The 23,170-nt window shown below is 45.9% G+C and overlaps 1 pseudogene; it reads right to left on the bottom strand.

Moving 5' to 3' along the window:
* Positions 1–23,170, bottom strand: part of LOC132225601 (histone-lysine N-methyltransferase PRDM7-like) — a 68,748-nt pseudogene that overhangs the window by 33,913 nt on the left and 11,665 nt on the right.

The raw sequence follows: 23,170 nt of genomic DNA, 5'->3' as shown, positions 1-23,170 counted from the left end.
GGGCGGCTCAGTTGGTAGGAGTATTGTCTTGTACACCACAAGGTTTCAGGTTTGATCTGTATTGGGGTGTACACGGGAGGCAACGGATAAATGTTCCTCTCTCACATTGATGTTTCTGTCTCCCTTTCTGTATCTCTCCTTTCCTCTCTCTAAATTCAATGAATATCCTTGGGTGAGGATTTAAAAAATAAAATTGCCCTAAACAGCCAAAAATAAAAAAAATTGGCCTTTCATGACACAAATGTAATGACAGTCACATAACTGCAAAGAATCTCTACTCTGCAACCTGGCCCTTTCTCCTCTCTGCCTTCTGTCTTCACACTGGCCTTGTCCAGTCCAATGGCACCAGGACCACCTTGCCTCCTTTCTTTCTTATCCTTCCTCCTTTGCACATGTGGACTGTGCCACCTTTCCTAATCACTAGATTCTGATCAGCATCACATGGTCTTAGGAACAAAGACTCAGGTCTAGTCACCACAGAAACAGAGTTTCGGGCAAGTTAGAGATAACGTCGTGACTTCAGCTATATTCCAACCTCAGACCCATGGAACTACAGACCCTACCAACCAGACTTTCATGAAACCTGGCAGATGATGCCATGGCTGACATGGAACCTGATACAACAGTGAACTACTTCCTACCCTGGCCCACAACCCAACCCTCTAACTACCATGAGTAATAATTTTCCCATATGTCCCCATGCAGGTCTTAGAGCACTGCTCACCCGTCAGACCTTCCTCCTTCTATGTGATGACAACTCTTCTGAATTAGTTATTTTTTACTCACTTTCATATTTTTGTATACTTGTTTGTTAATGTTCTATATCTATATAATTATATTATTATTCTTTATTTTATTTTATTTTATTTTTTGTTAATCTGTTTCTTACCAGTTTGTAATACTCGGTGACTTAGGTTATTACATTTGTTCCTCTTTTCCCCCCCCATAACTCCCCTCTTCCCAGTTCCCACCCCACCCTCCGCCCTCACTCCCCACCCACTGTCCTCATCCATAGGTGCACGGTTTTTGTCCAGTTTCTTCCCGCATCTCCCACGCCCCTTTCCCCCAAGAATAGTCAGTCCATTCCCTTTCTATGTCCCTGATTCTATTGTGATCACCAGATTATTTGTTCACTTGATTCTTAGATTCACTTGTTGATAGATGCATGTTTGTTGTTCATAATTTGTATCTTTAACTTTTTTCTTCTTCTTCCTCTTCTTAAAGGATACCTTTCCGCATTTCATATAATACTGGTTTGGTGGTGATGAACTCGTTTAGCTTTTCCTTATCAGTGAAGCTCTTTATCTGACCTTCAGTTCTGAATGATAGCTTTGCTGGATAAAGTAATCTTGGTTGTAGGTTCTTGGTATTCATCACTTTGAATATTTCTTGCCATTCCCTTCTGGTCTGCAAAGTTTCTGTTGAGTAATGAGCTGACAGCCGTATGGGTATTCCCTTGTAGGTAACTGAGTTTCTTTCTCTTGCTGCTTTTAGGATTTTCCCTTTGTCTTTTGCTCTTGGCATTTTAATTATGATGTGTCTTGGTGTGGTTCTCTTTGGATTCCTTTAGTTTGGGTTCTCTGCGCTATCTGGACCTGTAAGTCTATTTCTTTCTCCAGGTGGGGGAAGTTTTCTGTCATTATTTCTTCAAATAGGTTTTCAATATCTTGCTCTCTCTCATCTTCTGGCACCCCTATAATTCTGATGTTGGTACGCTTGAAGCTGTCCCAGAGGCTTCTTACACTACCTTCATATTTTCAGATTCTTTTTCATTTTGCTTTTCCAGTTGTGTGTTTTTTGCTTCTTCGCATTTCGAATCTTTGACTTGATTCTTGCGCTCCTCTGGTCTGCTGTAGGGAGTCTGTACAATATTCTTCATTTCAGTCAGTGTATGCTTAATTTCTAGTTGGTTCTTTATCACAATATCGAGAATCTCATTAGATTTCTTGAGAATCTCACTACATTTATCGGCGGTCTCACCAGTCTTTTCGAGGGCCTTACTCAGTTTATCAGCAGCTTCTAGACAGTTCTTGAGAGACCTTAAAAGTGTGGTTTTGAGCTCTATATCTTCCATTTCTGACATTTGCATCCTGTTTCTTTGTCTCCGCATTTTTTTATCTTTTCTTGGTGCATCCCCTAGTGGTCTTTGTGCGCAGTCTTGGTGTATTTAAGCCTTGATTGTTGTAGGTCAGCAATACCAGGGGTGATTTGACCTCCAGGCTAACTGGCTATGAGAGTCAGCTGTGTCTGCAGTGGGAGAGCTTCTGTGCTGGATCTCTAGGGCGGTGCTAATCTAGCGTTTGCCTGAGGCTATGCGGCAAATGGCTCTGCGCAGGGCTTGGGCGGGGTGGGTCCCCGGGGATCTACAGGGCGGGCCGGAGTGAGCAGTTATGGCTGCTCTCAGTTCGGTCACTAGGGGCTCTGCCTCACAGAGTCCCAGCAACCGCTGCAAACCTCGGAGAGAAAGCTGCCTTCGAGTTCCGAAGGAAGCCAGACAGTCCCGCTTCTCCCGTTTGAATCTGGGTCCCTAGAGACTCGCCCAGATCTTGTGCTCAGAGTCTGAAACTCCCTCCCGATTGAAAACAACAACCACGCCCTCCGCCTTCAGCCCGATCCGCACGCACTCCGAACCTGAGTATTTCACTTCAGCACTGTGCCTCCTCTGAGTCTGGCTATGATATTCTCTTTCCTCCTAGTTGTAGAATTTCCACTCAGCCAGCCTTCCTGTGGTTCTGGATGATGTCCGTTCTGTATTTTAGGTGTAACCTTGAATTGATTGTTCCAGGCAGCAATCTCCTGCATTGACCTATGCCACCATCTTGGTTTCCAGCCTTTATTTTATTTTTTTCCATCACCATTTATCGCCCTCTAGTATTATTTTTTAATCCTCACGTGAGAATATATGTTTATTGATTTTAGAGAGAGAGGAAGAGAAAGAAAGAGAGGGAAACATAGTTTCTGTGGGGGGAAAAACTTACCAATTGTTAACCCTCCTTCCTTTGGGGGAAAGGGTCATACCATGTAGGAACCCATTTTATATTGGGGAGTGCAACTTTTGTTTTAGGAACCCGCTTCCTGTTGGGGAAATGCACTTTCTTGTGTGCTGATCTATTTTCTGGGAAGGTCTCACACCAACTGTGTGGGAAATGCACTTTCCAATTTGTGGATCTATTATCCTTTTAGGGCATTGAACCATCCTGTGGGGGAATCATAACTTCCTGTTGGGCAAGGCCTCTTCCTGTGGGGGCAACAAACTTTCTTTGAGGAACCATTCTACCTGTGGGGGATATGCACTATCCTGTATGCGGACCTATTATGCTGTGAATGAATACTTCCTTCATGTGGGAAACAAAACTTCCTCTGGGGGATAAATTCTTCCTCTGGAGGAAATGTCCCTTCCTATGTGGACACTTCACTCTTTGTGGGACCTGCACGTTCCTTTGTGCAGAAGTATCTTCCATTGATGGAAACGGAACTTCCTTCTTGAAAAAAAACTACAGGAAGGTGAACAATCCTACCTTTGGGGAAAATGTCCCTTCCGGTTTAGGAACCTATTTTCCTACTTGGGAGTGTCCCTTTTGTTTTTGAACCCTTCTTCCTGTGGGGGAAATGCACTTTCCTGTGTGCTGATATCTCTTCCTGTGAGGAAGTCACGCCTTCCAGTGGGGGAAATGGACTTCCCTGTTTGTGAACATATCTTCCTGTGAGGGAATCTCAACTTCCTGTGGTGGAATCGAAACTTCCTGTGAGGAAACCTTTTAACAGTGGGCAAATCCACTATCCAGTAGGCGGATCAATTATGTGTGAATTAATCGCTAATCCATGTGGGGAAACAATACTTCTTCTATGGGAACAATTCTTCGTCTGGAGGAAATATCCCTTCCGGTGTGGACACTTCATTCTTTGGGTGACATGCACGTTCCTCTGTGCAGAGCTGCCTTCCCTTTCATGAAAAGGCAACTTCCTTTGTGGAAACAAAACTTCTTTACTGTCGACCCTTCTTCCTGTGATGGAAATGTCATTTCTCATGTAGGAACCAAAATTCTTCTGGGGTGTGTCCCTTTTGTTTTGGGAACCCTGCTTCCTGTGGGGGAATTGCACTTTCCTGTGTACACATCTCTCTTTCTGTCAAGTTGTCGCACCTGACTGTGTGGGTAATGCACTTTCCTGTTTGTGGACCTATCTTCCTGTGAGGGCATCACAACTTCCTGTGGGGGAATCTTAATTTCCTGTTGGGCAACGGCTCTTCCTGTGGAGGAAACAAACTTGCTGTGAGGGAACCCTCTAACAGTACGGGAAATGTACTATCCTGTATGCTGACCTATTATGCTGTGAATGAATAGTTCCTTCATGTGGGGAAACAACACTTCCTCGTGGGGAAAAATTCTTCCTCTGGAGGAAATGTCCCTTCCTGTATGGACACTTCATTCTTTGTCGGACACTCACGTTCCTGTGTTAAGAACTTTCTTCCATTGAAGGAAACACAAGTTTCTGTGGGGGAAAAAAACTTTCCAAGGGTTAACCCTCCTTCCTGCGGGGGAAATGTCCGTCCCGTGTAGGAACACATTTCATATTGGAGAGTATAACTTTTGTTTTAGGAACCCCTCTTCCTGTTGGGGAAATGCACTTTCTTGTGTGCAGACCTATTAGACTGTGAATGAATAGTTCCTTCATGTAGGGAAACAACAATTCCTCTGGAGGAAAAAATTCTTCATCAGGGGGAAATGTCCCTTCCTGTGTGGACACTTCATTCTTTGTCGGACAATCACGATCCTGTGTGAAGAACTATCTTCCATTGATGGAAACACAACTTTCTGTGTGGAAACAAAATTTGCCAATGATGTAACCTTCTTCCTGTGGGGAAATGTCCATTCCGATGTAGGAACCCATTTTATATTGGGGAGTGTCACTTTTGTTTTAGGAACCCCTCTTCCTTTGTGGAAATGCAATTTCCTGTGAGCTGATCTATTTTCTGTGAGGGTCTCACACCAACTGTGTGGGAAAAGCACTTTCCAGTTTGTGGATCTATTATCCTGTGAGGGCATTGACCCTTCCTGTGGGGGAATCATAACTTCCTGTTAGGCAACGCCTCTTCCTATGGAGGAAACAACCTTGCTGTGAGGAAACCCTCTAACTGTACGAGAAATGTACTATCCTGTATGCTGACCTATTATGCTGTGAATGAATAGTTCCTTCATGTGGGGAAACAACACTTCCTCTTGGGAAAAAATTCTTCCTCTGGAGGAAATGTCCCTTCCTGTATGGACACTTGATTCTTTGTTGGACACTCATGTTCCTATGTTAAGAACTATCTTCCCTTGATGGAAACGCAAGTTTCTGTGGGGTAAAAAATCTTGCCAAGGTTTAACCCTCCTTCCTGTGGGGGAAATATCCATCCATTGTAGGAACCCATTTTATACTGGGAGTGTCAGTTCTGTTTTAGGAACCCCTCTTCCCTTGTGGAAATGCACTTTCCTGTGTGCTGATCTATTTTTTGTGAGGGTCTCACACCAACTGTGTGGGAAATGCACTTTCCAGTTTGTGGATCTATTATCCTGTGAGGGCATTGAACCTTCCAGTGGGGGAATCATAACTTCCTGTTGGGCAAGGCCTCTTCCTGTGGGGGCAACAAACTTCCTGTGAGGAAATCTTCTACCTGTGGGGGAAATGCACTATCCTGTACGCGGACCTATTATGCTGTGAATGAATAGTTCCTTCTTGTGGGGAAACAATACTTCCTCTGGGGGACAAATTCTTCCTCTTTAGGAATTGTCCCTCCCTATGTAGATACTTCATTGTTTGTGGGACATCCACGTTCCTGTGTGCAAAACTTTCTTCCATTGATGGAAACGCATCTTCATTCTTGAAAGAAAACTACAGGAAGGTGAACACTCCTACCTGTGGGGAAAATGTCCCTTCCAGTTTAGGAACCTATTTTCCTACTTGGGAGTGTCCCTTTTGTTTTAGGAACCCTTCTTCTTGTGGGGGAAATGCACTTTCCTGTGTGCTGATATCTCTTCCTGTGGGGGAAATGTAATTTCCTGTTTGTGGACATATCTTCCTGTGAGGGCATAGCAACTTCCTGTGGTGGAAGGTAACTTCCTGTGGGGCAACGCCTCTTCCTGTGGGGGAACAACTTGCTGTGAGGAAACCCTCTAACTGTATGGGAAATGTACTATCCTGTATGCTGACCTATTTTGCTGTGAATGAATAGTTCCTTCATGTGGGGAAACAACACTTCCTCATGGGGAAATATTCTTTCTCTGGGTGAAATGTCCCTTCCTGTATGGACACTTCATTCTTTTTCGGACCCTCACATTCCTGTGTTAAGAACTATCTTCCATTGATGGAAACGCAAGTTTCTGTGGGGGAAAAACTTGCCAAGAGTTAACACTCCTTCCTGTTGGGGAAATGTCCGTCCCGTGTTGGAACCCATTTTATGTTGGGGAGTGTCACTTTTGTTTTAGGAACCCCTCTTCCTGTTGGGGAAATGCACTGTCCTTTGTGCAGACCTATTAGGCTCTGAATGAATAGTTCCTTCATGTGGGGAAACAACAATTCCTCTAGGGGAACAATTCTTCATCTGGGGGAAATGTCCCTTCCAGTGTGGACACTTCATTCTTTGGGTGACATGCACGTTCCTCTGTGCAGAACTGCCTTCCCTTTGATGAAAAGGCAACTTCCTGTGTAGAAACAAAACTTCTTTATTGTGGACCCTCCTTCCTGTGATGAAAATGTTTTTTCTCATTTAGGAACCAAAATTCTTTTGGGTGTGTGTCCCTTTTATTTAGGGAACCCTGCTTCCTGTGGGGGAATTGCACTTTCCTGTCTACAGATCTCTCTTCCTGTGAGGTTGTCGCACCTGCCTGTGTGGGAAATGCACTTTCCTGTTTGTGAACATATCTTCCTGTGAGGGCATCGCAACTTCCTGTGGGGGAATCGTAACTTCCTGTTGGGCAACGCCTCTTCCTATGGAGGAAACAATCTTGCTGTGAGGAAACCCTCTAACTGTACGGGAAATGTACTATCCTGTACGCTGACCTATTATGCTGTGAATGAATAGTTCCTTCATGTAGGGAAACAACAATTCCTTTGGAGGAAAAATTCTTCATCAGGGGGAAATGTCCCTTCCTGTGTGGATACTTCATTCTTTGTCGGACTCTCACGATCTTGTGTGAAGAACTATCTTCCATTGATGGAAACACAACTTTCTGTGTGGAAACAAAATTTGCCAAGGATGTAACCTCCTTCCTGTGCCGGAAATGTCCATTCCGATGTTGGGACCCATTTTATATTGGGGAGTGTAACTTTTGTTTTAGGAACCCCTCTTCCTTTGTGGAAATGCACTTTCCTGTGTGCTGATCTATTTTCTGTGAGGGTCTCAAACCAACTGTGTGGGAAATGCACTTTCCTGTTTGTGGACCTTTCTTCCTGTGAGAGAATCGCACCTTCCTGAGGGGAATCATAACTTATTGTTGGAGAATGCATCTAACTATAGGGGAAACAAACTTCTTTTGAGGAAACCTTCTTCCTGTGGGGGAAATGCACTTACATCTATGTGGAACTATTATGCTGCTAATGAATTGCTCATTCATGTGGGGAAACAACATTTCCCCAGGGGGGAACTATTCTTTCTCTGGAAGAAATGTCCCTTCAGAGTGGACACTGCATTCTTTGTGGGACATGCATGTTCCTTTGTGAAGAACTATCTTCCATTGATGCAAACGAACATCCTGTGTGGAAACAAAACATCCCAAGGAAGAACCCTCCTTCCGGTGGGAGAAATGTCCGTTCCGGTGTAGGAACAAATTTTATATTCAGGAGTGTCACCTTTGTTTTAGGAACCACTCTTCCTTTTGGGGAAATGCATTTTCCTGTGTGCTCATCTCTATTCGGTGAAGGTGTCCCACCTACCTGTGTGGGTAATGCACTTTCCTGTTTGTGGACCTTTCTTCCTGTGAGAAAATCTCACCTTCCTTAAGGGAATCATAACTTGTTGTTGGAGAATGGCTCTACCTATAGGGGATACAAACTTCTTTTGAGGAAACCTTCTTCCTGTGGAGAAAATGCACTTACCTTTATGTGGAACTATTTTGCTGCTAATGAATTGCTCATTCATGTGGGGAAACAACACTTCCTCAGGGAGGAACAATTCTTCCTCAGGAGGAAATGTCCCTTCCTATGTGGACACTTCATTCTTTGGGTGACATGCACGTTCCTCTGTGCAGAACTACCTTCCCTTTGTTGAAAAGCCAACTTCCTGTGTGGAAACAAAACTTCTTTATTGTGGACCCTCCTTCCGGTGATGGAAATGTCATTTCTCATGTACGAACCAAAATTCTGTTGGGGTGTGTCCCTTTTGTTTTGGGAACCCTGCTTCCTGTGGGGAATTGCACTTTCCTGTGTACAGATCTCTCTTCCTGTGAGGTTGTCGCACCTGCCTGTGTGGGAAATGCACTTTTCTCTTTGTGGACCTATCTTTCTGTGACTGCATCGCAACTTCCAGTGGGGGAATCGTAACTTCCTGCTGGGCAACGCCTCTTCCTGTGGAGGAAAAAAACTTGCTGTGAGGAAACCCTCTAACTGTACAGGAAGGGAAATGAACTATCCTGTATGCTGACCTATTATGCTGTGAATGAATAGTACCTTCCTCTGGGGAAACAACATTTCCTCGTGGGGAAATATTCTTCCTCTGGGGGATAAATTATTCCTCTGGAGGAAATGTCCCTTCGTATGTGGACACATCATTCTTTGTGGGAATTGCACGTTCCTGTGTGCAGAACTATCTTCCATTGATGGAAATGCAACTTCCTTCTTGAAAAAAACTACAGGAAGGTGAACATTCCTACCTGTGGGGAAAATGTCCCTTCCGGTTTAGGAACCTATTTTCCTACTTGGGAGTGTCCCTTTTGTTTTAGGAACCTTTCTTCCTGTGGGGGAAATGCACTTTCTTGTGTGCTGATATCTCTTCTTCTGAGGGCATCACGCGTTCCTGTGGGGGAAATAGGCTTTCCTGTTTGTGTACCCATTTCCTGTGAGGGAATCTCAACTTCCTGTGGTGGAATCGAAACTTCCTGTTCGAGAACACCTCTTCCCGTGGGGGAAACATACTTCCTAGGAGGAAACCTTCTAACAGTGGGCAAATGCAATATCCGGTATGGGGATATATTATGTGTGAATTAATCGCTCTTCCATGTGGGGAAACAATACTTCTTCTGGGGGAACAATTCTTCCTTTGGAGGAAATATCCCTTCCTGTGTGGACACTTCATTCTTTGGGTGACATGCACGTTCCTCTGTGCAGAACTACCCTCCCTTTGATGAAAAGGCAACTTCCTGTGTGGAAACAATACTTCTTTATTGTGGACCCTCTTTCCTGTGATGGAAATGTCTTTTCTCATTTAGGAACCGAAATTCTTTTGGGGGTGTGCCCCTTTTATTTAGGGAACCCTGCTTCCTGTGGGGGAATTGCACTTTCCTGTGTACAGATCTCTCTTCCTCTGAGGGTGTCACACCTGCCTGTGTGGGAAATGCACTTTCCTGTTTGTGGACCTATCTTCCTGTGAGGGCATCGCAACTTCCTGTGGGAGAATAGTTACTTCCTGTTGGGCAATGCCTCTTCCTGTGTGGAAACAACCTTGCTGTGGGGAAACCCTCTAACTGTATGGGAAATGTACTATCCTGTATGCTGACCTATTATGCTGTGAATGAATAGTACCTTCCTGTGGGGAAACAACACTTCCTCGTGGGGAAATATTCTTCCTCTGGAGGAAATGTCCCTTCCTGTATGGACACTTCATTCTTTCTCGGATACTCACGTTCCTGTGTTAAGAACTATCGTCAATTGGTGGAAACGCAAGTTTCTGTGGGGGGAAAACTTGCCAAGGGTTAACCCTCCTTCCTGTGGGGGAAATATCCGTCCCATGTAGGAACCCATTTTATATTGGGCAGTGTCAGTTTTGTTTTAGGAACCCTTCTTAACTTGTGAAAATGCACTTTCCTGTGTGCTGATCTATTTTTTGTGAGGGTCTCACATCAGCTGTGTGGGAAATGCACTTTCCAGTTTGAGGATCTATTATCCTTTGAGGGCATTGAACCATCCTGTGGGGGAATCATAACTTCCTGTTGGGCAAGGCCTCTTCCTGTGTGGGCAACAAACTTTTTGTGAGGAAACCTTCTACCTCTGGGTGAAATGCACTATCCTGTATGCTGACCTATGATACTGTGAATGAATAGTTCCTTCATGTGGGGAAACAATACTTCCTCTGGGAGATACATTCTCCTCTGGAGGAAATCTCCCTTCCTATGTGGACACTTCATTCTTTGTGGGACATGCACGTTCCTGTGTGCAGAGCTATCTTCCATTGATGGAAACGCAACTTCCTTCTTGAAAAAAAGCTACAGGAAGGTGAACACTCCTACCTGTGGGGAAAATGTCCCTTCTGGTTTAGGAACCTATTTTCCAACTTGGGAGTGTCCCTTTTGTTTTAGGAACCCTTCTTCCTGCGGGGGTGATGCACTTTCCTGTATGCTGATATCTCTTCCTGTGAGGGCCTCAGGCCTTCCTCTTGGGGAAATGGACTTTCCGGTTTGTGGACCCATCTTCCTGTGAGGGAATCTCAACTTCCTATGGTGGAATCTAAACTTCCTATTCGAGAAAGCCTCTTCCTGTGAGGGAAACAAACTTCCTGTGAGGAAACCTTCTAACAGTGGGCAAATGCACTATACTGTATGGGGATCTATTATGTGTAAATTCATAGCTCCTCCACTTGGGGAAACAATACTTCTTCTGGGGGAACAATTCTTCCTCTGGAGAAATATCCCTTCCTGTGTGGACACATTCTTTGGGTGACATGCATGTTCCTCTGTGCAGAACTACCTTCCCTTTGATGAAAAGGCAATTTCCTGTGTGGAAACAAAACTTCTTTATTGTGGACCCTCCTTCCTGTGATGGAAATGTCATTTCTCATTTAGAAACCAAAATTCTTTTGGGGGTGTGTCCCTTTTATTTAGGGAACCCTGCCTCCTGTGGGGGAATTGCAATTTCCTGTGTACAGATCTCTCTTCCTCTTGCAGGCCCCACACTGGGGATCAAGCCCACAACCCGAGCACGTGCCCTGACCAGGAATTGAACCCTGACCTCCTGGTTCATAGGTCGATGCTCAAGCACTGAGCCACCCCTGACGGGCAGGAGAGGGAAAGTCATGGTCCCAGGTCGTGGGTTTGGGTACCCGCTTCTGGAGCTCTCCTCCAGAAACAGGTGCTGTGCTAGGTCCCTCGGGCTGAGGGGTGACGGGCCCTCACCGCGTGTGCCTGCTCCCTGCATGGACGTCCGCTCTGTTGTAAGAAAAGCGGGGCCTCTGGTTGCTGGGTCCCAACGCCTCCTCAGGCTGATGCTTACCTGTTCCCTGGAGCCTAGCTGGACTCCCACCCATGGGCCCATGAGGGTTGGTCCTCCTGGCCTCAGTGGACATTACCTGTGAACCAGTGGCCAGGAATGACCGACACTGCCTGCCTGCTCTGCTCACGCGGGTCCATGGCCCATCAGTCTCCCCATAAGAAACGTGCAGTTAAGGATTTCAGACGGGTCAGGGGAGGGTGAGACCCGCAGACGCAGGTACAAGGCCAGGCACCAGGAGCTGCTGCGAGGTGGGCGTCGCACACACTGTGAAGTGAGGTGCACCCAGCAGCTCTCAGCAGGGTGGTGAGGGCCTTTGTCCTGGTCACTCTCAGTGCCACCTGCCCAGGCTCAGTGGGAGGGGGTGGCCGGGGGGAGGAGCATGCCTGATCCCACGCCTCCTGCTCAGGCAGCCGAGTCCACGCAGAACAGTGGAGCTGCTTGAGCTCTAAACTGGCTCCTGGGCCCCACTCCCTCTGCCTCCCTTGTCCACCTCAAGGCCTGGCAGATGCTGTTCACCGAGAGATGCGTGTTTTAACCACCCTGAGCCAGAGGCACCGGTGCTGACCCCACTCTGAATGACACTCCAGAGCCTGGGTCACCCTCCTGCTTTATAGCTTGGAAAGAGGCACAGAGACTTTGGGGTTCTTGCCTTAGGACACACAGTTGTGAGGGCAGAGCTGAGACTCAAACCCTTGTGGACAGACCTGGCGCCCACATGCTAAGCCCCAGGCGAGATGGCAATGCTACAGATGCAGCAAGAAGAGGGCGACCAGTGCCCAGACTGAGGCAGCACATGTGTTTGAACAGGCACACGGGCACACATAAACACACACACACACACACACACACACACACGCACGCACACACATTTACACACACATGCACACACACCTGCACACACCCTCTCTGGCTTTCACCTCTGAGGCTACAGAGGTCTAAGGAATCGGGGGAGGAGCCAGGAGAAGCCAAGGGGTTGGTGGGGTCCTATTCATGTTCCTGGTGAGTGTGTCTCAATTCCTCTCCCTGGCGGGAACCTCACTGGACTGACGCCAGATTCCGCCTTCCCGGGTTCAGATCTGTGGCTGAGGGTTCTTTGAGACCCTCCTGGAACTCTGCTTTCAGTGATGAGGGGGATGAGGCACGTAGGCTTCAGGTTTGTCTGGACACAAACTTTATTAAAACGAGGCCAAAAACACCATGAGGGACATTGGTATTGACATCCCCATAGCACTTAAGGAACTGTTTGTCTATTGCCTCTCCTTTTGAAAGCGGAGGATTTCTTTGACCAGTTACTTCTGTACTAAATACACTCTTGGGGAGGGAAAAGGGCCAGCAGGCTTCCTTTAAAGCCTCCTCAGAGCTGGGGTATGAGGTATGTGGTGCCTACACTTGCCCTGTGGCTGCTGAGGTGCAATTTAGGGCTCATGATGCATCCTCCCTGCAAACACCAGGCTTCTTCCCTGAGTTTTTCGTCTGGTGTCTGATGAGATTGGACTTCTGTGTAAAGCCTCGCCCACACTCCGTGCAGACATAGGGCTTCTCCCCTGAGTGTGTTCTCTGGTGTTTGATGAGAACTGACTTATCTCTAAAGCCTCTCCCACACTCCCTGCACACATAGGGCTTCTCCCCTGAGTGTGGCCTCTGGTGTTTGATGAAAACTGACTTATCTCTGAAGCCTCTCCCACACTCCCTGCACACATAGGGCTTCTCCCCTGAGTGTGTCCTCTGGTGTGTGATGAGAGATGACTTCCGTGTAAAGCCTCTCCCACACTCCCTGCACACATATGGCTTCTCCCCTGAGTGTGTCCTCTGGTGTTTGATGAGACTTGACTTATCTGTAAAGCCTCGCCCACACTCCCTACACACATAGGGCTTCTCCCCTGAGTGTGTCCTCTGGTGTGTGATTAGAGTTGACTTATCTCTAAAGCCTCTCCCACACTCCCTGCACACATATGGCTTCTCCCCTGAGTGTGTCCTCTGGTGTGTGTCGATATGTGACTTATCATTGAAGCCTTGCCCACACCCTCCATGCTTGATTGTTACAATTTTTGACATTCTTACTCCCACAGATAATTTGCCTGTGTTCTTTGGATTCACGTCCTGGCCTGTGCTGGGCTCTTCCTCCATTATTCTCTCACGCTCACTGGAGCTCCCTGTTTGTCTGTTGGGAGGCTTGAAAGAGTCCCTTGAAGTTCCCCTGTGCCTGATCCTTTTAAGCAAAGGTTTGGAAGTTCCTTTGACCTCTTGACCTTCAGCTTTGTCATTCCAGCCATGTGGACCAGGTTGTTGCTTCTGCCGTTGATTCTGACGCTCTGGGCCGGGTTCCTCTGACTGGAGGTGTTTTCCTGCAGGTGCTGCTGGCAGAATCTCAGAGGGGTGATTGCGTTTCACATGTTGGCTGAGGAATGTCTGACTGGAGAAGGCCACAGAGCAGGAGGGACATGGGTGGATCTCTGGCTTTGGTTCTGCTGAAGGAGAAACTTTTGGTCAGGGCATGTGTGGGCAAGGCTGCCTGTGCCTTACGCTCTGTCTCCTGGTAAGACCTGTCTCCGGAATCATTCTAACTGGGTTGACAGTGCAAGTTCTGCCTCCCACAAAGTGTTCCTTCACAGTCTACTTTTCTTTTTCTTTGTCTGCACTACTCTTCTTCAGAAATCCAGAGACCCCATATCAAAGTCTTTTCTACAGCCCTGGACAGTGTGGATCAGTGGATAGGGCCTCAGCCTATGGACAGAAAGGTCGTGGGTTTGATTCCCATCAAGGGCATGTGCCTTGGTTGCAGGTTTCTCCCCGGCCCGGGACCTGCTCAGGGATTGTGCAGGAGGCAACAAATCGATGTGTTCCTATCACATTGATATTTCTCTCTGTCTTTCCCTCTGTCTTTCACTCTCTATAAAAATCAATGGAAAAATATCCTTGGGTGAGGATTGAAAAGAAAAAAGGTCTTACAGATCAAGGACCATCAGAAGCCATTTGACTCCTTATATGGGTTTGACTATCGTGACATTTCCATATACATGTATCTTCTAAGTCATGTTAAAGAGAAAAACCACAGGCCTGGCCAGGTATCTCACTGGTTGAGCATCAACCCATGAACCAGGTCGTCACCAGTTTGATTCCTGGTCAGGGCACATGCCCAGGTTTTGTGCTCTATCCCAGCAGGAGGCAGCTGATCCATGGTGATATTTCTATCTCTCTCTTCATTTCCCTTCCTCTCTCTCTCTCTCAAATCACTAAAAATATTTAAAAATAGAGGGACAATAGGCCCCAAGTAGCAATTGCTTCTCTCTCAGTTTTCCACAAATCATAAAATGGAAATATGTCTTTCCTCACACAGTATTCCTACTTGATTTCTTTCAGTGTTAGCCTATTTCAAATACACTACAATGTCCTGTTTCAAAATATCTCCCCAACCATGCCCTAGCCAGTTTGGCTCAGTAGATAGAACGTCACCTTGGGGACTCCAGGCTCCTGGGTTCGATTCTAGTCAAGGGCACGTCCCTTGGTTGCAAGCTCAAGCCCCAGCCCTGGTTGGGGTGCCCGTGGGAGACAAGCTATTGATGTTTCTCTCTCTGTCTCTCCCCCTTCTACTCTCTCTCAAAAAATAATCAGTGGAAAAATATTCTTGGGTGAGGATTAACAACAACAACAAAAATATTTCCCCAACCTGCTTCTTACACTCCTGACTCCCATCCATCTCCAGCCAGTCCGCCTTCCTCTCTCACTTGGAGTTGAAATAATCTCGGAGGGGATCCCCACTGAAGTTTATTTTCCAAAAAATTTAACAAAGCATAGTTTTAGAACATGCCACTCTGCAGCTGAAAACTGCTCCATTGTCCCGTCTCACTCAAGAAAGTCCCCAGTATCTCAGCTTGGATCATAGGCACTGTATTTCCAGGCTCCTAGGCATCTGTCCAACCTCTGTTCTTACACTCTGTACTGAGACTGAGACGGGAGTAGCCCTCAGTCAGCTCAACACCCCACCTCTTTCCTTCCCTGCACCAGCCACTTCCTCTGACTGGGACCTTGTGACACAACTGTTGTAACTGTTGTCTCCTGAGAAAGCCTTCCCTTGACCTTTGCAATCACACACACCCACCTTCCCCTCACACTGATCCCTAGGCACTTGTCCTGGGCCCGTTTTCTCCAAAGCGCTAACCACTATGTAATATTAAGCACATGCACATATGTCTGCCAGGGCTTCCCTCCTTCACCAGCCAGCTGCTCAGGAGCAGTGATTCTGATCATCATGTTGATCTGTATTTCCAGCTCCCAGAACCCTGCGTGGCACCGCGTAGGAATTCACATGACAAGTCACAAAATAATGAATGAATGCATGTTAACACACACATTTCATTTAGAAATATGCAGTAAATGAAGAAGAAACAGCTAAAGTGTTAAAAAACAAAAAAACAAAACAACAACCCACAAACAACCACCTTGATGAGAGAGCTGGTTAAGTGCCTGAAACCTTTTTTTTTTTTTTTTGCCTCTAACCCTGTCAGCACTATATGATGCTGTGTATTTTGTGCATGAAGTATTTTTTAAAATGGAACAAAAATAGCCCCTGGCCAGTGTGGCTCAGTTCGTTGAGCATTGTCCCGTTCACCCGGAGGTAGCCAGTTTGATTCCTGGTCAGGGCACATGTCTGGGTGGTGGACTTGATCCCCAGTAGGGATAATGCAGGAGGCAGCAGATTGATATTTCTCTCCCTCTCCCTTCATCTCTGTCTCTAAAACCAATAGAAGCATATTTTTAAAAATTAGTACAAAAATAAAAATATTAAAATTTTTCCTAAGAATCAAAAACCTATGTGATGAGCCATTCATTTCTGAAGCATCTGATTTGAAGCTTTGCTGACTCTAGAGTGGAGTTTACTCTACTTGAGAGTTGGAGCATGAAAACTTCTAAGAATTCTTTCTTTCCATGTTGAAGAAGAGTGGTGCCCACCTCTCCCGGCCACAAGCTCTGTCTTCCACTTGCTGCCCCACTTGATGCCCAGCTTTTGGCCATACTCTTCTCCAAGCCAGACCAGCAGCTCACAGCCCGTCCTCACGACCCAGCAGGTTCGGTAGAAAATCTGCCTGTGATATTGAAAGGCCACCAGGTTCTGTTCTTGGTCATCCCGGGCGCAGTTCACATACCTGGCATTGAGGCAGATGAAAGGAAAGAAAACCACAGGCGATGAGTTTCCACTACCTGTCATATTCGTGCCCAGCTCCTCACTGACGCTTAAGGCCCTCAGCACTGATGGCACCCACACCCATGCTCCTGGGGAAACTTCTGTTCAATGTCCAAGCCTCTGTCACAATGTCATGTGAATTCCTGTCTCTAAGTCCTACTCACAGTGCTCATCCTGCCTAATGCCATTTCCAAAGCCTCATTCCAGACTTCCCCATCAAACCTGGTGACCTCTAGCTTCTCTAAGCTGTAAGTCAGGTTCTGTGTTACACCACAGAACTCGGGGCTTGATCTAGGACTCACATCATTCAACACTCAGTCCAAGTCTACCTTCTCTTCAGAGGCCTTTGTCGAGTCTCCCCACACTTTATTGAAGGCATCATTCAGTTGCCTCCCCCAGGTTCCCACAGAAACGTGGAGGTCTCTCTGTCTTAGAAAAATAACACAGAACAATAGTAGTTTATTCATAATCTGTCTCCCCTGACACAAGAGAGCCCCTCAGGAAAGGGCCATGAGCACTATTACTCTGCAGGCTCCAACAGCCAGTTGTAGTTAGAACTGAGTCTGGGATGATGTGCTGCCCTCACAGGTTTAGACTATCCTTGGTTCAAGGCTATCTGGGCACTGGGCACTTCTTGAAAAATAGGAAAATTAGAGTTAAATGTTTATGAAATAAAATGTTTCATGTCCGTCTGCAGTAAGTCCTCCCTAGGGTCATGGATTGTGTAATCTGTGTAAGTAATGGATTCCTTCCTCTAAACTGGAACATAGTAGGTGTTTAACTAATGTCCATTAGATAAATCACAGAGTAATACAGGGTCCTCAAGGTTTTCCCAGTCAGTGCCCAAACCAGAGACTTCTATTTTGAGGACATATGCTATACTTTTACCTCCTTTTTTCCTAAATGTCTCTAGATGTTAAAGATCAATGTATGGAGAAAAAAGGGGAACAGAGAACTGAGGGAGACCATTAGGGAGGCATGATGGGAAGGACAGACATGTGGGTTGTGAGGCATGAGTATCCTCTCTGGCACCCAGAAGCCTAGTGACCTTACCTCATCCAGTTGGCCTGAGATGTATCCTTTCCATCCACATACTCATAGCAGTTTCTCCCTTTGGTGATCTGCATTTCAGGAAAAGAAGTTAAAGGCCGTGTGTGTGTGTGTGTGTGTGTGTGTGTGTGTGTGTGTGTGTGTGTGTGTGGTTGTGTGTATATAATAGAAGAATTACTTTATTCTACTGTCATCAAATCTCTTTCAGCCTGCATGGTGATTCAACTGCCAATGGTGATCACAGGATATTTTTCTTACTCATTATCTACACGTCGGAATTGATTTGTCCACTAAGCAGGAGCCCCCAAGGGAGGAGTCTGTACCACTTTGCTCCCATTTACCCTCTGATCCTTAGAGAGGAGCTCCATGTTCATGCAAAGTCCACCCAGTACACAGAGCTAACTAACCATATGGTCCCCATCCATGTCCTAGCATGTAGAAGGTGGGGGCCCCCCAAGCCACAGGAGGGACGGGGAAGCCAGAGGACAGGGAAGAGGTAAAGTTCTCACCAGCCAGGAGTAGCCGTTGTTGGCTGTGGCTTCATCTTCTGTGATCTGACCCTCATAAGGGCCAAAGTGCAGGCCCTCGGGCAGATCACATTCCTCATTCCACACTCCAAGCCCAGCCTCAGGGATGCCTGATGGTCCGATTCTCAACCCAGGGGGCAGAGTGAGGGCTGAGCGGTTGGCATGCCCCTTGTCCGCGGCACTGTCTTTTACAAACGTAGGAGGCCCATGCACAGCACAGCTGTCAATGAAGAAGTTCTGACACTTCTCACAATCTGGAGGCAAGAGCAACAGGGAAGAGGGAGGGTGCAGTGCATGTTCCTGGACATGAAGAGCTTCGGAAAGAGCTCACATCAGTGAGCCTCAATCCTGTACTCCCGGTCACGAGAGGAAGGGAATGATTTGGGCACCCAAAGACCAAGTGAAATTCTTGCATCAAGACATAACATGCTCCTTGGTGAGGGTGAGCTTACATAGGTAGTCATCGTCCTGGGGCTCGCTGACCTCTTGGTAGACACAACACTTCCTCTCTCGTAGGCTATACATCTTCACTTCGATCTCCTTTCTCCTGAGGTCTACATGGGAGAAGGGCAGGTGACTGAGGGGATGAGGTGGGGAACATTAGTCCCTATCTTATCAGAAAACACACAATGTCCTACCATCAAATGATCGCCTGTTCTATTATAGTATGTGGTATTTTCCTCCATTAACTAAAAGACTAGCACTCCACACTGACTATTGGTGGCTGATTCAATTTTAGTTTCTAGATGATCCCATTCTGAGGTTCAACCTCCCAAGCTTTGGTCATTCATAAAGTATGTATTGAGGGAACATTATGCGTTAGGCACTGAGTAAAGACCTGGGCACACAACACCAAGAGAATATGGTTGCTATTATCACAGATGGATTTATTGGACAACTTGCATGTGTCAATTGTTTAAGGTTTAATTTAATGCTATCAAACTTTATGTGGCCCATGTTTCCTTATGTTCACTTTACACATTAGCATTCAGGAGCTCAGAGAGTTGGTAAGATTAGCTCAAAGCTTCAGCGCTCACTCCAGTTTCAAATCCAGGCCTATGCAAAGTCCACCCCACATACCTAGGCTATACTGATTAGCCTTTCTAGAAGAATTAGTGAAACTGAAATCTCCAAATTATGTAACTTACCCAATTTCGATCTAGGGTGCTGTCCAGAGGGACTTGCTTCTCCAGGAGGGGGCACTGGTTTCTGAGTCTGCTCTGAGCCACTGGTGGTCAACAAATTTGCTGTTCCTGACAATTCCTTCAAAGTAGACTCATTACTTAATGACGTCCTGGACTTTGCCTTCAATGTGGAAGTCCCATATTAAAAGGTAACATGCATTTATTTAATTATGTAGGGTTTATGATATATTTTCACATACATGACTTCAATGAACACTTCAACAACTCTGAAATACCTGGGAAGTATGAATATTAGAGGAAAAAGAAATGGCCAATGTGGGTTGTGAATTGAAGACTAGAACCCGTGCCTTAAGGATCTTTTTTTTTTATAGAACAGTGAGAGTGAAAGATACTGGTAAGAAAATAAGTCATAGTTGGGCCCTAACCAGTGTAGCTCAGTTGATAGAGTGTCAGCCTGCGGATTGAAGGGTCCTTAGTTCTATTCCGATCAAGGGCCAGTGACTTGGTTGCAGGATCCTCCTCCCTGGCCCATGCCCTGGTCTGGACTTATGCAGGAGGCAACCAATCAATGTGTCTCTCACATTGATATTTCTCTCTGTCTCTCCCTCTCTCTTCTATTCTCCCTAAAAATCAATGAGAAAATATCCTTGGGTGAGGATTAAGAATAAAAAAGAAAGAAAGAAAAATAGTTGGCAGAGCCCTGGCTGGTGTAGCTCAGTTGGTTGAACTGAAGGGTTGCCGGTTCCATTCCCGGTCATGGTACATGTCCTGGTTATGGGTTAGATCCCAGGTGGGGGTCTGTGTAGGAGGCAACCGATCCATGTTTTTCTCTCTCACTGATGCTTCTCTCCCTCTCCCTTCCTCTTTCTCTCTAAAATCAATAAAAACATATATTTTTCAAAAGAAATGGCTGGCAGAAACCTATCATGAAAATAAGGAAAATTATGCTAAAACTAGAGACCCAGTGCACGAATTCATGCACCAGCGGGGTCCCTCATCCTGGCCTGTGGGATCAGGCCAAAACTGGCGCTCCGACATTCCCCGAGAGGTCCTGGATTGCGAGAGGGCACAGGCTAGGCTGAGGGACCCCACTGGGGCACGATCGGGGCTGGGGAGGGACGCGGGAGGTTGGCCAGCTGGGGAGGAACCGCAGGAGGACTCCAGGGTGTGTCCGGCCATCTCGCTCAGTCCTGATCAGCTGGACCCCAGCAGCAAGCTAACCTATAGGTCAGAGCGTCTTCCTCCTGGTGATCAGTGCACGTCATAGCAACTGGTCTACCGGTTGACTGTCTGCCCCTTGGTGGTCAGTGCACATCATAGCGAGCAGTTAGTGGCATTAGCATGTCATCATCATATTATGCTTTGATTGGTTGAACGGGCGACTGGACACTTAGCATATTATATAGGATGTGCAAATTAGTATATCACGGAAAGAATATTTGTAATTAGAGTAGTTGGATCCCACCAATTCTGTTTGAATAAGGTTGTGCTACTAGCTAGTTCTCTTCATTTTTCCTGACCTATAACATGCTAATTCTTAATGTTATAATGAACATGACATATAACGGTGTTCACCAAAGTGTTCTGTGAGCTCTTTGATACAGTGTGAATGTCAAATTACAGTCCTGCTATCAATGTACCTCTCAGTCGTCTCTGTATTTGAAATCACATGTAAATTATCTTCATTATTTTTTGACCCTATTCTAGTTTAATTTGTAAATTTTAAAGCACTCTTTCAGCCAACATTCAGGGGCCCTCAGGGACCCTGAGCTGGGCCTGGGACTTCTGGAAGAGAAAAATCTGCTGTGAACCAAAGAGCTCACAATGCAGACGTAGGCAGGCGGAGCAAATGATTCAAACAAGATGACACTGGCCTAATTAGAGCTCAGAGAAAGAAGCCATGCTTCTTACTGGAATGAGCATTCAAAACCAGTTCCAGATGGATGAGCTTCTATTGAATAGTGTGTCATCTCTATGAAGTTCTTAAGTCACTTTATTTATTGTTTCTCAATTGTCAAACCTGAAGCTCCCCAGAGTTGAGAGATGCTTTCTTTTATTTGACCAGGAGGCTCTGATGCTGGGGTTCCTATGTCCTTCTTCATGGGGGACCATGCACCGTGCAAACTGCCTATATGTCAGTAAGCTTCCGCGAGTCGGAAGTCTTAGTGCATCTCTCACGGCAGCATAGTGTTTGGAATCATCAGTCAGTGAAAGATGTAATCATGTATGGATAAGACAGTGGAAACTGCATAAAAGTATGGAAATTTTAATGAGCTTGTAAGTGGTTTAGAGATGAAGCTATGGATTAGAGTGCATGCCCACCAATACTGTGATCTCAGACATATAATCAAACACTTGTATATGTCTGAAACCTCAGTTTCCTCATCAGAAACGGTGATAGTTATAGTACCTACCTCATAGGGTTGTGGTAAGGTTTAAGTGAGTTTATTCACGTAGAATTCTTAGAGTCTGAAGCATTGTGAAGATAAAACCCGTGGCAGCTCCTATTGTAGCTGATGTTATTAACGACTGAGATGATATTGGGCATTTTGTTGAAGAGGTCAGGAAAGAAAGGTGGCAGTTTCTAGGCTGCACTCTGATTTTTTCTCCTCTTCCCTGCATTTGCATCCAGGAGGAAGAATTTCTTTTCAACAGGATTTGGGGAATACTCACCTTCTGATGTTTATTCTGTTCCATTCTGAAGGCCACCCAAGAAGGTTTAGCTAAAAGATGGTGAGAAATCAATAATACATATAAGTTCAGAGAGGAAGGGAGAGGGCGAGGGAGAGAGAGAGAAACATCAATGATGATAGAGAATCATGGATTAGCTGTCTCCTGAACACCCCACAGCAGGGATCGAGCGCACAACCTGGGCATGTCCCCTGACTGGGAATCGAACTGCGACTTCGTGGTTCATAGGTCGTTGCTCAATCTCTGAGCCACGCCTGCCGGGTCAGAAATCATTTTTGGTTGGTAATTATTTCAAAATCTGGGGATTCTTATTTTTTCAGAATTCTGAATCAGAGAGTGATCTAAGGACAGACCAAGGATGATTGGAAATGTTTTTTGATGTTTCATTAGGCTTATGCTTTTATTAGGAGCATCAGCTAATTTTCTTAAAATGTTTAAAAATAGACAAAACCCCATCTGTACTTCATCCTCTGTTCAATATATATATATATATTTAAATTGGCCTAGCCGTGGCTGGGTGGCTCAGTTGGTTGGAGTATTGTCTTGTACACCACAAGGTTTCAGGTTTGATCTGTATTGGGGTGTACACGGGAGGCAACGGATAAATGTTCCTCTCTCACATTGATGTTTCTGTCTCCCTTTCTGTCTCTCTCCTTTCCTCCCTCTAAATTCAATGAATATCCTTGGGTGAGGATTTAAAAAATAAAATTGCCCTAAACAGCAAAAAAAAAAAAAAAATTGGCCTTTCATGACACACATATAATGACAGTCACGTAACTGCAAAGAATCTCTACTCTGCAACCTGGCCCTTTCTCCTCTCTGCCTTCTGTCTTCACACTGGCCTTGTCCAGTCCAATGGCACCAGGACCACCTTGCCTCCTTTCTTTCTTATCCTTCCTCCTTTGCACATGTGGACTGTGCCACCTTTCCTAATCACTAGATTCTGATCAGCATCACACAGTCTTAGGAACAAAGACTCAGGTCTAGTCACCACAGAAACAGAGTTTCGGGCAAGTTAGAGATAACGTCGTGACTTCAGCTATGTTCCAACCTCAGACCCATGGAACTACAGACCCTACCAACCTGACTTTCATGAAACCTGGCAGATGATGCCATGGCTGACATGGAACCTGATACAACAGTGAACTACTTCCTACCCTGGCCCACAACCCAAC

Source organism: Myotis daubentonii, chromosome Y, assembly GCF_963259705.1.
Source record: "Myotis daubentonii chromosome Y, mMyoDau2.1, whole genome shotgun sequence".
Classification (NCBI taxonomy): Eukaryota; Metazoa; Chordata; class Mammalia; order Chiroptera; family Vespertilionidae; genus Myotis; species Myotis daubentonii.
Note: the sequence above shows the minus strand (reverse complement) of the source record. Positions and strands in the feature narration are given on the sequence as shown.